Source organism: Hemitrygon akajei, chromosome 15 (genome assembly GCF_048418815.1).
Source record: "Hemitrygon akajei chromosome 15, sHemAka1.3, whole genome shotgun sequence".
Taxonomy (NCBI): domain Eukaryota; kingdom Metazoa; phylum Chordata; class Chondrichthyes; order Myliobatiformes; family Dasyatidae; genus Hemitrygon; species Hemitrygon akajei.
Window position 1 is genome coordinate 21255830 of NC_133138.1, and position 13824 is coordinate 21269653.

At 39.7% G+C, this 13824-nt stretch overlaps 1 protein-coding gene across 12 annotated transcripts in view; it reads right to left on the reverse strand.

Annotated features, from left to right (window-relative positions):
- tenm2a (teneurin transmembrane protein 2a) overlaps positions 1 to 13824 on the reverse strand; it is a 2964155-nt gene that overhangs the window by 1003433 nt on the left and 1946898 nt on the right. For all 12 annotated transcript variants that reach the window (XM_073067293.1, XM_073067288.1, XM_073067292.1 and 9 more), the window contains one exon: positions 8663 to 8750. The gene's annotated coding sequence lies outside the window, so the exon portion shown is untranslated. The remainder of the gene's footprint in view (positions 1 to 8662; positions 8751 to 13824) is intronic.

The following is a 13824-nucleotide window of genomic DNA, read 5'->3' on the forward strand; positions in this document are numbered from 1 at the left end:
TTTCTATATGCTACAAAAGATTCAAACAGCGTTAATTTCAAGAGGACTAGAGTATAAAAGCAAGGCATTGGTCAGACCTAACTTGGAGTATTGAGAGTATTTCTGGGCCCCTTATGTAAGAGAGAACATGCCGGCATTGGAGAGGATCCAGAGGAGATTCACAAGAATGATCCAGGAATGAAAGGGTTCACGTATGTGGAGACTTTGATAGCTCTGGACTGTACTCACTGGAATTTAGAACAATGAGGGGAAGATGTCATTGAAACCTATCAAACAGTTTGAATCTTGGACCAGAGGGAACAGCCTGAGAATACAAGGATGTCCATCTAGAACAGAGATAAGGAGAAATTTCATTAGCTAGAACATGGTGAATCTGTGGAATTCTTCACCACAGATGGATGAGGAGGCCGTCAGAGGGTATATTTAAAGCGAATAGGAGATAGGTTGTTGATTAGTATGGGCATCAAAGGTTGTGGAAAAATGCAGGAGAATGGGGTTCAGAAGGATAATAAATCAGCCATTATGGAATAGAGGAGCAGACTCAATGGGCTGAATGGCCTAATTTTGCTCTAATGTCTTATGATCTTATAGTCTAAGATTGTGAATTTGGGAAGTGCTGTTGAAAAAGCCTTGGTTTGTCTCTGCAACAAAACTTGTAGATGATACTGCCTTTGAAATGACAGCAGTGAATATTTCATTTCAAGGAGTGACTGGCAACAACCAAACTGCTTTGCTTAATTGTTGCAAGCACACTCATTGAACCCCATCAAACTCATGGCTAGCATCTGGAACAGCTCTGAGGAGTCAGCATTGCTGAAAAAGCAGACTGAACTTGCTTCGATTGCAACACACACAAAATGCTGGAGGGACCCAGCAAGCCAGGCAACATTGCAAAAATGGATAAAGAGTCAACATTTCAGGCCAAGACCCTTCTTCAGGACTGGAAAGGAATGAGGAAAACACTAGAATAAAAAGGTAGGGGGGAGGAAGGAGATAACTAAATATGGTGATAGGTGAAGCCAGGTGGATAGGAAGGAATTTAACTGAGGAGAGTGGACCTTTGGAGAAAGAGGATGAGGACCTAGGGGGAAGTGATAGGGAGGTGAGAAGAGGTAAGAGGCCAGAGTGGGGAATTGAAGAAGGGAGGGGTAGGGATTTTTTTTTACTGAAAGGAGTCAATGACATGGGTAAGACCCGTCATAATTAGGGGGATCACTTGATCGAGCACCTCCGCTCCATCCGACAAATTCAGAACTTACTGGTGGCCAAACAATTTAATTCCGATTCTCATTCCTGTTCCAACATGTCAGTCCATGGCCTCCTCTTGTGCCACAATGAGGCCACCCTCAGAGTGGAGGGGCAACATCTTATATTCAACCCGATGGCATGAATATCAATGTTTCCTTTCAGTAAACAACAATCTGTCCCCCTTCCCTGCTCGTGTATTCCCCACTCTGGCCCCTTACCTCTTCTCACTTGCCTATTACCCACTCCCCAGATGCTCCTTCTCCTTCCTTTGCCCCTGTGGTCCACTCTTCTATCAGATTCCTTCCTCTCCAGCCCTTTACCTTTCCTACTCAGCTGGCTTCACCTATCACCTTCCAGCGATCTTCCTTTCCCTCCCCACCTTTTTACTCTGGCATTTCCTCCTTCCTTTTCAGTCCCGAAGAAGGGTGTTGGCCCAAAATGTCGAATATTGATTCATTCCCATGGATGCTACCTTACCTGCTGAATTCCTCCAGCATTTTGTATGCATTGTTCTGAATTTCAGTATCTGCAAACTTTCTCATGTTTATGATTTGCTTCTACGGCTACAGTAACACAAGGTATTCTGCAGATGCTGGAAATCCACACAAAAATGCTGAAGGAACTCGGCAGATCAGGCAGCATCCGTGGAGAGTAATAAAGAACAGGATTTTGGGCCTAGACCCTTTATCGGGACTTGAAAGGAAGAGCGAAGAAGCCAGAATAATTAGTTGGGTGAAACCAGGTGAGGGGGAAGATGGATGGGTGGGGGAGAGGGGATCCTTAAGCAGGGTAGATGTAGAAGGCTGCAGTATTAATGCAGTCATACACATTAGTCATAAACACTAGGAGCCTGATGGCAAGAGATGTGACAACAGTAATTCTGTAGCATTTCAAAGCAAGGCAAATTTTTTTTGGTGGACATGGTCATTGTCTGGTACTTGTGTGGTAAAAAATCTTTCTTGGCACCTAACAAGTCATCTTCAGTACATCTCTGAAGTGAAGTGTATTAAGCGAACTAAAATTCCTTGAACTTACGTACGAGATGCTGGCTGAGAACTAAGGCAGGAGAAATTTTGGAGCATGGAGTGAAAACAGGATGTACAAAATGGTACAGGAACAGGCAATGCCTGTGAAAGGTGAGAGCAAGGATCAACAGCGGGGCACTGAAGAGAAAGTGCTGGAAAAGGAAGAAGAGGATAATGAATGAGACTCCTGGGATATCAAGTGACAAGTGGGAGCATTAGTGTTTCTAGTGCACTAATTAAGTCTAACTTTGCAGATGCCCTAGTTCTCTCCCCACATAATTATGTTGAAAAAACATTCATTGTTTGCTTTTATTAGAATATTATTGCTTTCATGCCTTCCATACTATTGTTCTGATCTGTCCTCTTAACTTCTGTTTACTGGAATTACTCGGAACATGATTTCTTGCAGTTTCAGATAATTCTTTAAATGATTATCAACCTGCTCATCTCGAGCAGATGCTGAATTGCAGTAATTCATTATTTTGCTCTCTTAATGACTATATATTTTCATGCATGTTGTTTTTGCCATTTCCTGCAAAATCAACTGAAGCTTAATGTCCACTATCATCAAACAAACATTCTGCCAACTCTGTACTTGACACCCACTGGCACCAAATATTCTTTATCTGCCAACTTGTCAAACTTGATGCCCACTGGCATCAGACCACCGTCATCCTAATCAGTATTTAAACAGCTCATATCCAATCACTTACTGTTGAAATACAGGCTCACTGGAGTAAATGTCATGCTCATAGTGCTTGCCTAATCTATATTCAGGTTTTGCTCCTTGTCTTCAATACTTAATACAATTTTGCTGCCGTTAGCTTCCATTCTTATTTATCCAGTACATTGTGAATGTGTTGATAGACTTAACTGCAAATTAGACATTTTCTCCGACTAAACCGATTTCTGCTGTATATAAGGATTTTAAATAAATTGGTGCATAAATATACCTAATATGGTAAATATAGCAATTGATGGAAGCAGTAATCTCATGTTTAATGTCTAAACAATAGAAGATATAGTGAGGCGCTGGCAGGCACACAATATCATTTTAATCGGGATGATGTTCCGCCTGGCTTGGCAGATCATAGAGGCTGTATCATAATGCATAGGAGCATCATAGAATGAAGAGTGGAAAACATTCCTCCCTCATTTATCAAGTAACCCCTTGGACTAGAGAGCATAAAAACATAGAGGTTACTCTACAGGGAGTAACTAGTACCATGTATGTGGCTGCACAAGCACTGACAAATCTCACATTATATACAATCGACTCAACATAAACACTAATCTGAGCCAAACAGAGAAACCCAATGGACCACATCATTTCCCATTATTCAGTCAGCAGTGTTTCAGCTGTGCAAGATTTTTCCTTATGAAGTCTTCCAAGGATAGGTAAGATGGTATTTATCTTGCTGCATGTTTCACTGAATATTATTATATTTATTTGAGGTCCAAATCTAATAAGTAAAACATTATAAGAATCCCAGTGTCCCAATTTATGAGCAACATGAGTTGATAAGAACTTAAAAAAGGTAAATGATCCCTCATATTGTATTTAGAATTCTAAAGAGGCCAAAACATTTTCCATTTGTCCCAAATTCAAGCTTATTTACCATTTTTTTTCTTCTATGAAGGACAGAGAATTCACGATAATGATCATGCTTATTCATTGACCATTGCTTTAAAAGAATGGCATTTCTTAAAGTGAACGGTTTCTTTGAACTACTCTAGATTAAGTGAATTATTGCTGATTGAAGTAAGTGCTTGTTTTCCATGGGATTTAGAATAAACCTGATCAAAGCTGAAATCATAGGAAACAAATTCCTCTGTACAAGACTGGAGGAAACAAATATCTGACATGAGGAATTCAAATAATAAACCTGCTATTCTTGAACTGGGGTATTGTTACATGACAGAGCAGTGTTAGCACTCTTTAGAACTTTACTGGACGACACTGGTAAGGCTGCTAATGTTGGAAAACAGTGTAGATTAATTTTTAGGCTAATGATTTTTGCAACTGTATGGTAGTCGAATCAAAAAGTAGAAGGAATATTACAATTCACCAACCATTATTAAAATACTTTGCACTTCTTCCAGGCATTACGTAAGGCCTGCAAAGAGTAATATTTCTTCTATCATGCAGGCATAATCTTAAGTGATGATATGATAGCTGTTGTGAAATGCTGCAGTTGGCACTATTTTTGACATTTGATCGTTTATTTGTGGAATGTCGGCATCACTGCTGAGCCCACGATTTAATTCTTCTTCACTTGGATAGTGAGCTGAGCTGTTTTGGTGGACACTTAAGAGCTGCCTTCAGTTTGCCTACCAGGAGTACACTGGAGTTGATGATACTGTCATCTACCTGATGAAAAGAGCTTACTCCCATTTGGATAAGCAGCACAGCACTATCAGGATCATGTTTTTTGATTTATCTGCTGCCTTCAAAGCTGTACGATTCTCATTGCTGGGAAAAGCTCTGTTCCTTGCAGGCTGGCACTTCCATTGTATCCTGGGTAACGGCCTACCTGACTGGCAGACCACAGTTTGTGCAGCTTCAGAGCTGTGTGTCAGACATGGCTATAAGCAGCACTGGGGCCCCGCAGGGAACTGTAACAGCCCCCTTTCTGTTTACCCTGTATCCCTCAGACTTTATATACAACACCGTGACATGCCATCTGCAGAAATCTGATCACTCAGCAAAAGTTTGGTTTACAAAGGAAGGACGTGAGGAGGACTTTGTCAAAAGGTGCAAGCTAAGTCATTGATAGGTCAACATCAGAAAGTCAAAGGAGATGGTGAGGGACTTTAGGAAGACTAAGCCTGCACTGTTCCCTGTTACTATTGATGGTGAGGATGTGGATATGGTGAGGACCTGGATGACAGACTTGAGCGGAGCACTGACACAGAGACTGTGTACAAGAAGGGCCAGAGTCACCCCTCTACTGAGGTTCTTTGGAGTATGCAGGTCTCTCCTTCAATGATCTACCAGTCTGTTGTTGCCAGAACAATCTTCTACTTGATGGTGTGCTTGGGCAGTAGGTTCAACACGGGTGATGCCAACAGGGTCAATAAACTGATAAGAAAGTTTGGCTCTGTTATATGAGTCAAACTGGAGCTGTGGTAGAACAAAGGACCCTCCGGAAAATCCTGTAAATTCTGAACAATGTTTCTCACCCTCTGCATGCCATTTTGGCTGAACAGAGGAACACTTTCAGTAATGGACTAAGACAACCGTGCAGCTCCAAAGAGCACTACATGCGGTCAATCTTACCCTCGGTCATAAGGCTCTACAATATGTCAATCTATAGACGGGGAAGTGATGACCCCTCCTATTAGACTGTTATTAACTTTTGTTTACCAGAGCTCTGTTTATCTCTGTTTACTACACCCTGCTATCACGGACATCCTGTGCAACAGTGTGCAGTACTAGCATCACTTCTTATCTGGACAGTGTGAATGTGCACCCATTACTGTATTATATTATGGTAATTCCTGCACTACCATCTTATCAGTGTGAATGGAAATCTTGTAAATTTTGTAATCTTTGACTTGCAAATCTTGTACATCTTATTTTTAAGGTAACTTTTTTACTCTTTCTTATTTCCCTTCTAATATATGTATAATTGTGCACTTGTAGTGCTACTGTGACACTGTAATTTCCTTTGGGATCAATAAAGTATCTATCTATCTAGTCACATAGCTACAAATTAGGAGTCATACACAGACCGGACTCTTTGGAGCTTCACAGTCTTAGTCTATTATTGAAAGTGCTCCTCTGTTCAGCCAAGGTGGCATGCAGAGGGTGAGAAACATTGTCCAGAATTGCCAGGATTTTCCGGAGGGTCCTTTGTTCTACCACAGCCTCCAGTGTGTCCAGTTTGACAGTGATCCTTTGTGAAAGAAGGATTAACATTGGTCAAGCACAGTTCCAATGTCATCGCCAAATTCACCGACGACACCATGGGTAGTGTTCAGTTAGTGTACAGTAGTGAGATAGGAAGCTAGGTTGCTTTAAGCTGACAGCATTAGTAAACCTAAAGAATTGACTGCTGACTTCAGGAAGGCATACACCAACCTATATTAGTGGATCGGCGATGGAGGGGGTCAGCAGCTTTAAATTATTGGGCATTAGCATATCAGATGACCTGTCTTTGGCCCAACATATATATACAATTACAAGGCACACCAGTGTCTTTGCATAGAAATTTGCTCAGATTTGTTATGTCACTGAACACTCTGAAGGCTTCTACAGACGTACTGCTGAAAGCATCTTGACTGGTTGCATCACAGTCTAGTGTGGCAATTTGAATGCAGAGGAATGCAAGAAGTTGCAGTGAATGGAGGACATCACACACTCATCCTTCTGTACCATTTATAGTGTCTACATGAGGCAATGGCTCGAAAAGGCAATAGGAATCATCAAAGATTCCCGCCATCTGAGCCGTACTACATTTTCACCGCTAACATCAGGCAGCAGGTACAGAAACCTGAAGTCTCACACCACAAGTTCAAAACAGTAACTTCCCTTCAGCCACTGGGCTCTTGAATCAACAAGCACAACCCTAACCACTACCTCAGGAGAGGCACAGTATGACCACTTTAACCACGGTGCATTACAATGGAATTCATTTTTTTATATTCTAAAAGTGCTCATTCTTATAAAAATTGTGAATACGTTGATGTATGATTTACAATTTTCTTGTGACTGTTGTGAATCTAATTCTATGTGCCTGTAATGCTGCTGCAAGTCTTTCATTGCACCTGCACTTTTGTACATGACAATAAACTCAAATTTTGACCATATTTTCACAGCCACTGTTATCGATCTTAGGTTATCTTTTAAAATTCCATATTATTTAATTAATTTAATTTAAATTCCGTGGCTGCCATGATGAAATCTGAACTCATGCCTTTGGGACCTGAGACCATGAAAGGCGAATTCATGAATATGATGATTACATTACTGTGCCAAAGTATCAGGAATGGGACACAAAGATTATTTTGAAATATTCTGACGCTTCAGGAGTATCAATAGAAGTTGCAGTGGGTGATGCAGGAGCAGCCTCAGTGTTAAGAATTTCCTGTTTATTTGTGATGGGTTCACAACATTTTTTCCTGCATAACGGAAGTGCTCCTGCCAAGTTGAAAGTAAATAACAAGGAAATTTAGAGTCAAAAAGTCAGAGAACACTACTGCACAGAAACAGCTCCTTCGGTCCATCTAATTGTGCCTAACTATCATGCTGCGTAGTGCCACTGAGCTGCCTGCACTTGGATCATAACCCTCCATACCCGCCCATCCACGTACCTATCCACGTTTCCGATAATGAAATCAAATCCGCATCCACCATCTCCACCAGCAGCTTGTTCCGCACTCTCATCACCCTCTGAGTGATGAAGTTCCCTCTCATGTTCCCCTCAGATATTTCACCTTTCACCCTTAACCCATGGCCTCTCATTCTAGTCTCACGCGACCTCATTGGAAAATGTCTGCTTGCATTTAGCTGATCTATACCCCTCATAATCACTCCCAAATCTCCAACGGAAGAGGAAAAGTAAAGTGCACACACACCACTTTCCTGGGCAGCTGTGGCCAAAGATTTAGACTGTCACTTATTATTTAATTTCTAAGCTAAGCAAGAAACTGGAGTTGAAAGGAGGCAAAGCTACAACATGGATCCCTGATAATGTGATCCATATTCCTGGATGGAACTCAGCCTGCAGGGAAGAAAGCATTTCATTCTAACATGAGAAGGAATATCCAAAAAGAAGGAAACCGCTTTTATCGTATTGGTTAAACAGAACTAGATGTCAAAGATAAATGGACTTTGATAGCAGCTAAAAGTGCACAAATGGCTCCCCTTTGCTATTTCTGAGATTTCCTTCTTGTGTCTATAACTAAAACCACGAATCATTTCATTGGTGCATGTAAATATACTGCATTACCTCACCAAAGTTGATGGTAGGATCAGGAGTCAGAATGGCCTTCATAGGAATATGAAGTCCTATTGTGGCCCCAGGAACTGAGGTCACCAGGTTAAATGCATGTATGGGTACTGCTGGATACACACGTGAAGAGAGAAAAGGTCAGAAGGGCATGTTGCAGACTGAGCTGAAATAAATTATGAGGGTGCAAAAACATAAAACCTGCAGGACTGGCTGAATAGTCAACTTAAATTCTGTAAGGTTGCAGAAAAATGCAGGACACTGGGCTTTCTATAATTCTGTAGGACTAAATAGCAGGAAGTAAGTCAGAACCCGCAGAAGTCATCCCACCCATTGAACTATACTGTAAAGCTCAAGTGAAAACATCAAACTATATTTAAAGAGTTCACAATGAAAATATAATTTGTTCACATGCTGCCAAGAACTTGAGCTTACCTGATACTCTCTCTGTTCGTTTTTGGTTGCAGATCCAACTCAAGTTACGCACAGGCCAATAGTCTCATTGTAGAACCATTCTTAACATCTGCAATGCAATAAAAAAAATGATTGCTTTATAGAGTCTACAGTTCTCCTTTTATAAGGATTAGATATTAATTAATGAGAAACCTAGGGATGATTACCTATATCTAAATCATTATTTACATTGTTGGGATCCTATAGTAATCTTCTCCACATTTCGATATCATGACAATTATTTTTGGCTGTGGTGGACCACGTCTAACAAGAAACTACTAGAGTCTTCAAATAGAAGACAGACTCATTTCCAAAAATTTCTTCTGCATGTACTACTTGGTAGCAAAAGGTACCGGACATAGATAGTTCCCAATAGGCTTCAGGACCAGTACTGCTGTCTGAATGCTCAATGAGCAAAGACATATCAGTGCCCATAAAGACATCAGCGTGCCCTCAGCAGTGACATGCAGCTCTGGAAAACAGCTGAGGTCCTGAGAATGAATTTTGCTCTGTGCAAGATACCTCATGGAAAAAAAATTACTAGAATCAGGATAGCTTTGGCAATACATTGTAATGTGCTAATGATAGCTTGTGTGGCATGAATTCAGCATCTTTTGGAGTATGGCACTGGATCACTGTCAGGATTCCAAACCAAATAGCTGACACCAAAGAAGTTTACTGATAGCAAGTTAAATAAATATTTGTGATTGCTTTATGCTAGGGTCCAATGACCCAAAATTGGTTGGATTATAAACAATTTTCTGCCAGAGAAGCAGTAGGTTTTGTATCATACTTGTATACATTTTGAGCATATCAGAGCAAGGTTTGATTGGAAAAAGAAAATTATGTTAATAATGCTGCGTCTTTTCCATTTGATAGTTAATGATAATTGCAAGTTTAAGTCTTTTGAACGTGAACTTGCAATTCCTTGCAAGTGTACAAGAGTTATCAAAAGCATTAAATGGAGTGAGTCTTCGTGATACCTTAACATTTACTGATGGATCATGCAAAGGGAATGCAATTTCAAGTAATGCACATGTTTTGTATTGGGAGGATTATTCAATAAAAATCCAACTGGTCCAATTTGAAAGTCAACTTTAAAATTATCATTGATAATTGATTACTGAACACTTAATCATGATTAAAAAGAGATGTTCTGGAAATACTCAATAAGTTAGATGGCATGAACAAAAGCTGAAACTCTTAACATTTCAAGTTGAAGATTTTTTTCCTGAAAGAATCTTAAATGTTAAGATTACTACTAGATCTGCTGAGATCTTCTCTTCAGTATTTGTTTTATTTCAGACTTACAATTTCCATAGATTTGTGTTTTTCATGTGGTTGTGGTTTTCATTAATAGTGTGTGGTTTATGGTAGATAGTGAAAAAAACATATCATACTGATATTAATACTACAAATCAATTCAACATAGCAATTCAAATTTACTGAGTACCTCTTTAAATCTCATAACATCAATTCCCCAAACAAAGTCATATCAGGTTACCCAATCTCTGAAGAAATCTGAAATATGACTATAGAGGATTAAAAGAATGATTTCAGTTTCTTTCTGTCAATGGTCGTGCTAACTCTCACGGAAAGGCTGATTATTTGAAACAATTTCCATGTAGATGAGGACTGATATTTACAATAGTACATTTAACTGGACACATGGATTAATTCTCCCTGATATAGCAGCATTTCTCTGCAGCTGTAATCAGCCAAAAAGCTCAGATGTTAAAAGTCTGATCTCTGCTAACATTTACCTACAAGGACACATTGGCACAATGTGTCATTCAATTAAGTTGATGGTCTACAACTTTGCAAGAGTATTTAATAAATAAATTGATCCACCAGCATACATTTATCGACAGGCAATCTTGCTTCTTGGATGGAACTCTATGCACTAATATGAGTAAGATCAGACTGAACGCTCTCAGTAAAACATGTTAATATCAGGTCTTTCCATTCTGTCCTTTTTGTCCTGTATCATTACAGAGGATATTCAGCTAAAGTTGAAGAAAAAGAGACGGCAGATGCTCAGATTTCTGGAATAAACAGAACACCGGACTGATGCGAGGTCTTGACCTGAAACATCTTTTGCCTCCACAGATGCCACTTGACCTGCTGAGTTCTTCCAGTATTCTGTGTTTGATTCCAGCTGAAGTTCACCATGTGTTATATGACAATCAAATTCTCAGACAATGTGAATTTGCTTCCATCATACTTTCGAAGCTAGGACACTTGTGGCTCTATTCAAAATTTCACAGAAGGCATAGCTGTCTGTATTTGGATATGGCATGACCTGGATGGCTGACAGATGGCAATGAATGTTTCTGATAAACAAGTGGTCACCTTCAGCAAGAATAAAGTCTACCACTTCCCTCTGACATTCAATCATTGACTTACATCTTCCATGTGTATCTTCCACAATTACTGTTCTAGAACAGTAACTTAAATGGGTCAGCTGTACGTATGTTTGTATGTATACGTATAAGTGTGTATATAGATAGATATAGACAGATATAAATAGGTACATAGATGTGGAAAGAACAGCTTAGAGTGTGGATATTCTGTACTGAAATATTCCTCATCTGACTTCCCATTGCATTTCACTGTCTGTAAGTCAAAAGCATAATGGAATATCTATTTGTCTGCATAACAACATTCAAAGCAGCCCACTTGATTGACACATTGGTCATGTGAGAATTTACACTCTTCAAGCTGAAAAATTTATAAAATATGATATAAATGGAAGAATTATAGGGAATTAGTATTTGAAGAATTCAAAGTTGACATAATTCCCCAGGGTTTGATCATCTGAAATCCAGAGTAAAGAAGCATTTATTGTCATTTGCAGTGCACAAGTATGCACTGATGCAATGAAAAATTACTTGCACCAGCATCCACAAGAAAACATAAATATAAAACATACACAACTTTTACAAGAAAGATAATAATGAGAACAAGAAAGTTCATTTCAGTGCAGTGATCAAATAGTTATAACGTTGATAAAATGTAGTGATAGGGTTTTGCCAGATGGTTCAAGAACTCAGTGGTTGAAGGGTAGTAGTATTCCTGAACATGATGGTGTGGTACTTCAGACTTCTGTACTTCCTACCCCATGGTAGCTGCGAAAAGATAGTATGGTCCAGATAATGGGGATCTTTAATGACTAATATTTCATCCTCGAGGCAGTGCCTCCTGTAGATGCTATGAACGGTAAACAGTGAGGTACCCATGATATACTAGGCTGACAACACCATTCTCTGATGCTTTTTATATTCATTTGTATTTGAATCGCAATGCCATACTATGATGCAACTGGTCAGGATACTTTCAACAGTATATCTGTAGAAGTTTGAGTGGTTGGTTACAAGCCAAAACTCCTTAGCCTTCTAAGAAAGTTAAGACAACAGTGTGACTTCCTTGTGACTGCATCTAGATGCTGGACAAGGACAAGTCACCCAATATGTTAATGCCAAGAATTTGAAGCTGCGGACGTCCTGCTGCTGACCCATTAATGTAGACAGGTGCATGTTCACAATCCTTTGCCTTCATGAAGTCAACAATCAGCTCTTTCATTTTATAGATGTTGAAGTGAGAGGTCACTGTTGCAACTTAACCCAACCAAGTGTCCTAGCTCACTGCTATACACTGACTGATCTCCTCCTGTGGCTCCTCCAAAAATAGTGGTGTCAATGGCAAATTTGTCTGTGGCATTGGAGCTGTAATTGGCTACACAGTTATTCTGTTTGTTCTTTACCGAAGGATTCCTGTTGTGTTTACTTGACCTGCTGAAATCTCACTGCTATACATTGACAAATCACTATCTACAAATTGTCCAACAACAGCAGTGTTATCAGCAAATTTGAGGATGGGATTGGAATTGTGCTTAGCTACAATTATGTGTGTATAGAGAGTATGCACACAGCCTTGAGGTGTGCCTGTGTTGATGATCAGCAAGGAGGAGATATTGTTACCAATTCTCACTGATTCAGGTCTGCCGATGCAAAATTTAAGGATCAAGCTACAGAGGGAGATACAAAGGCCCAGGTCTTGAAGCTTAATGATCAGGTTGGATGGGATGATTGTGTTGAATGCCAAGAAGCAGTTGATGAACAAAGGCCAGTTGTATAAGTTTTTGTTGTCCAGATGGTCTAGAGCAGAGTGGAGAGCCAGTGAAATTGTGTCTGCTGTTAATCTGTTCAGGCAGTAGGCAATTGGGGTGGATCCAGATAATCTCTGAGAGAGAAGTCAATTCACACCATAACCAACCTCTAAAGTGCTTTATTACACTTGATGTTGATGTTAGTCATTGCAGCAGGTCACCATGCTCTCTTGGGCCTTCGTGGGAACCTCAGACCACAGAGGTGAGAGGTTGAATATGTCCCTAAATACCCCAACTAGTTGGTCCACACAGATCTTTAGTATTTGGCCAGGAACGTCATCTGGACCAGCAGCAAGAGGATTCATCCTCTTGAAGGTTGCTTGGATATTGGCCTCAAGGAATCTAATTACAGGGTCATCTGGAGATGTGGGGCTTGTGTGAGAGGGTTATAGTTCTCGCTATCAAAGGGTGCGTAAAAGTCTTTGAGCTCATCTGGGAGTGCCACTTATGTCACCTAATTGTACAAGCTCTTCCAGATCTGCCAAGCTGAGAATGAAACAAAGTAGTAATTAAAATATTGGATGGTTGTCATCCTTCACATTTCTATAGATTCTAGTACAGTTCTTCCAAAATGGAGGATAGAAAATAAAACTCCACTATTTAAAAGAGGGAGAAGGAAAACAGGGAACTAGTAAACTGTTGTACTAACATGAATAATGGGGGAATTTTGAGGTCTATTACCAAAAAATGTGATAAGGGAACACAAAGGATAAAAACTATTAACATGATAAGACAAAATCAATGTGGACTGATGACAAAGAAATTGTGTTTGACAAGTAACTCTGGATTTTCTTTAAGAGTGTGTGTAGTGGATTAGATAGGAGAAAACATGAATAACCTGTACTTGGATCTCAGAAGGCTTTTGATAAAGTTCCACAAAAGAGGTTTGTTTTCAAAGTTAGAGTACATGAAATTGGGGGCATATACTTGTACATATTAAAATTAATTGACAGGAAACAGTAGAAATAGACAGATT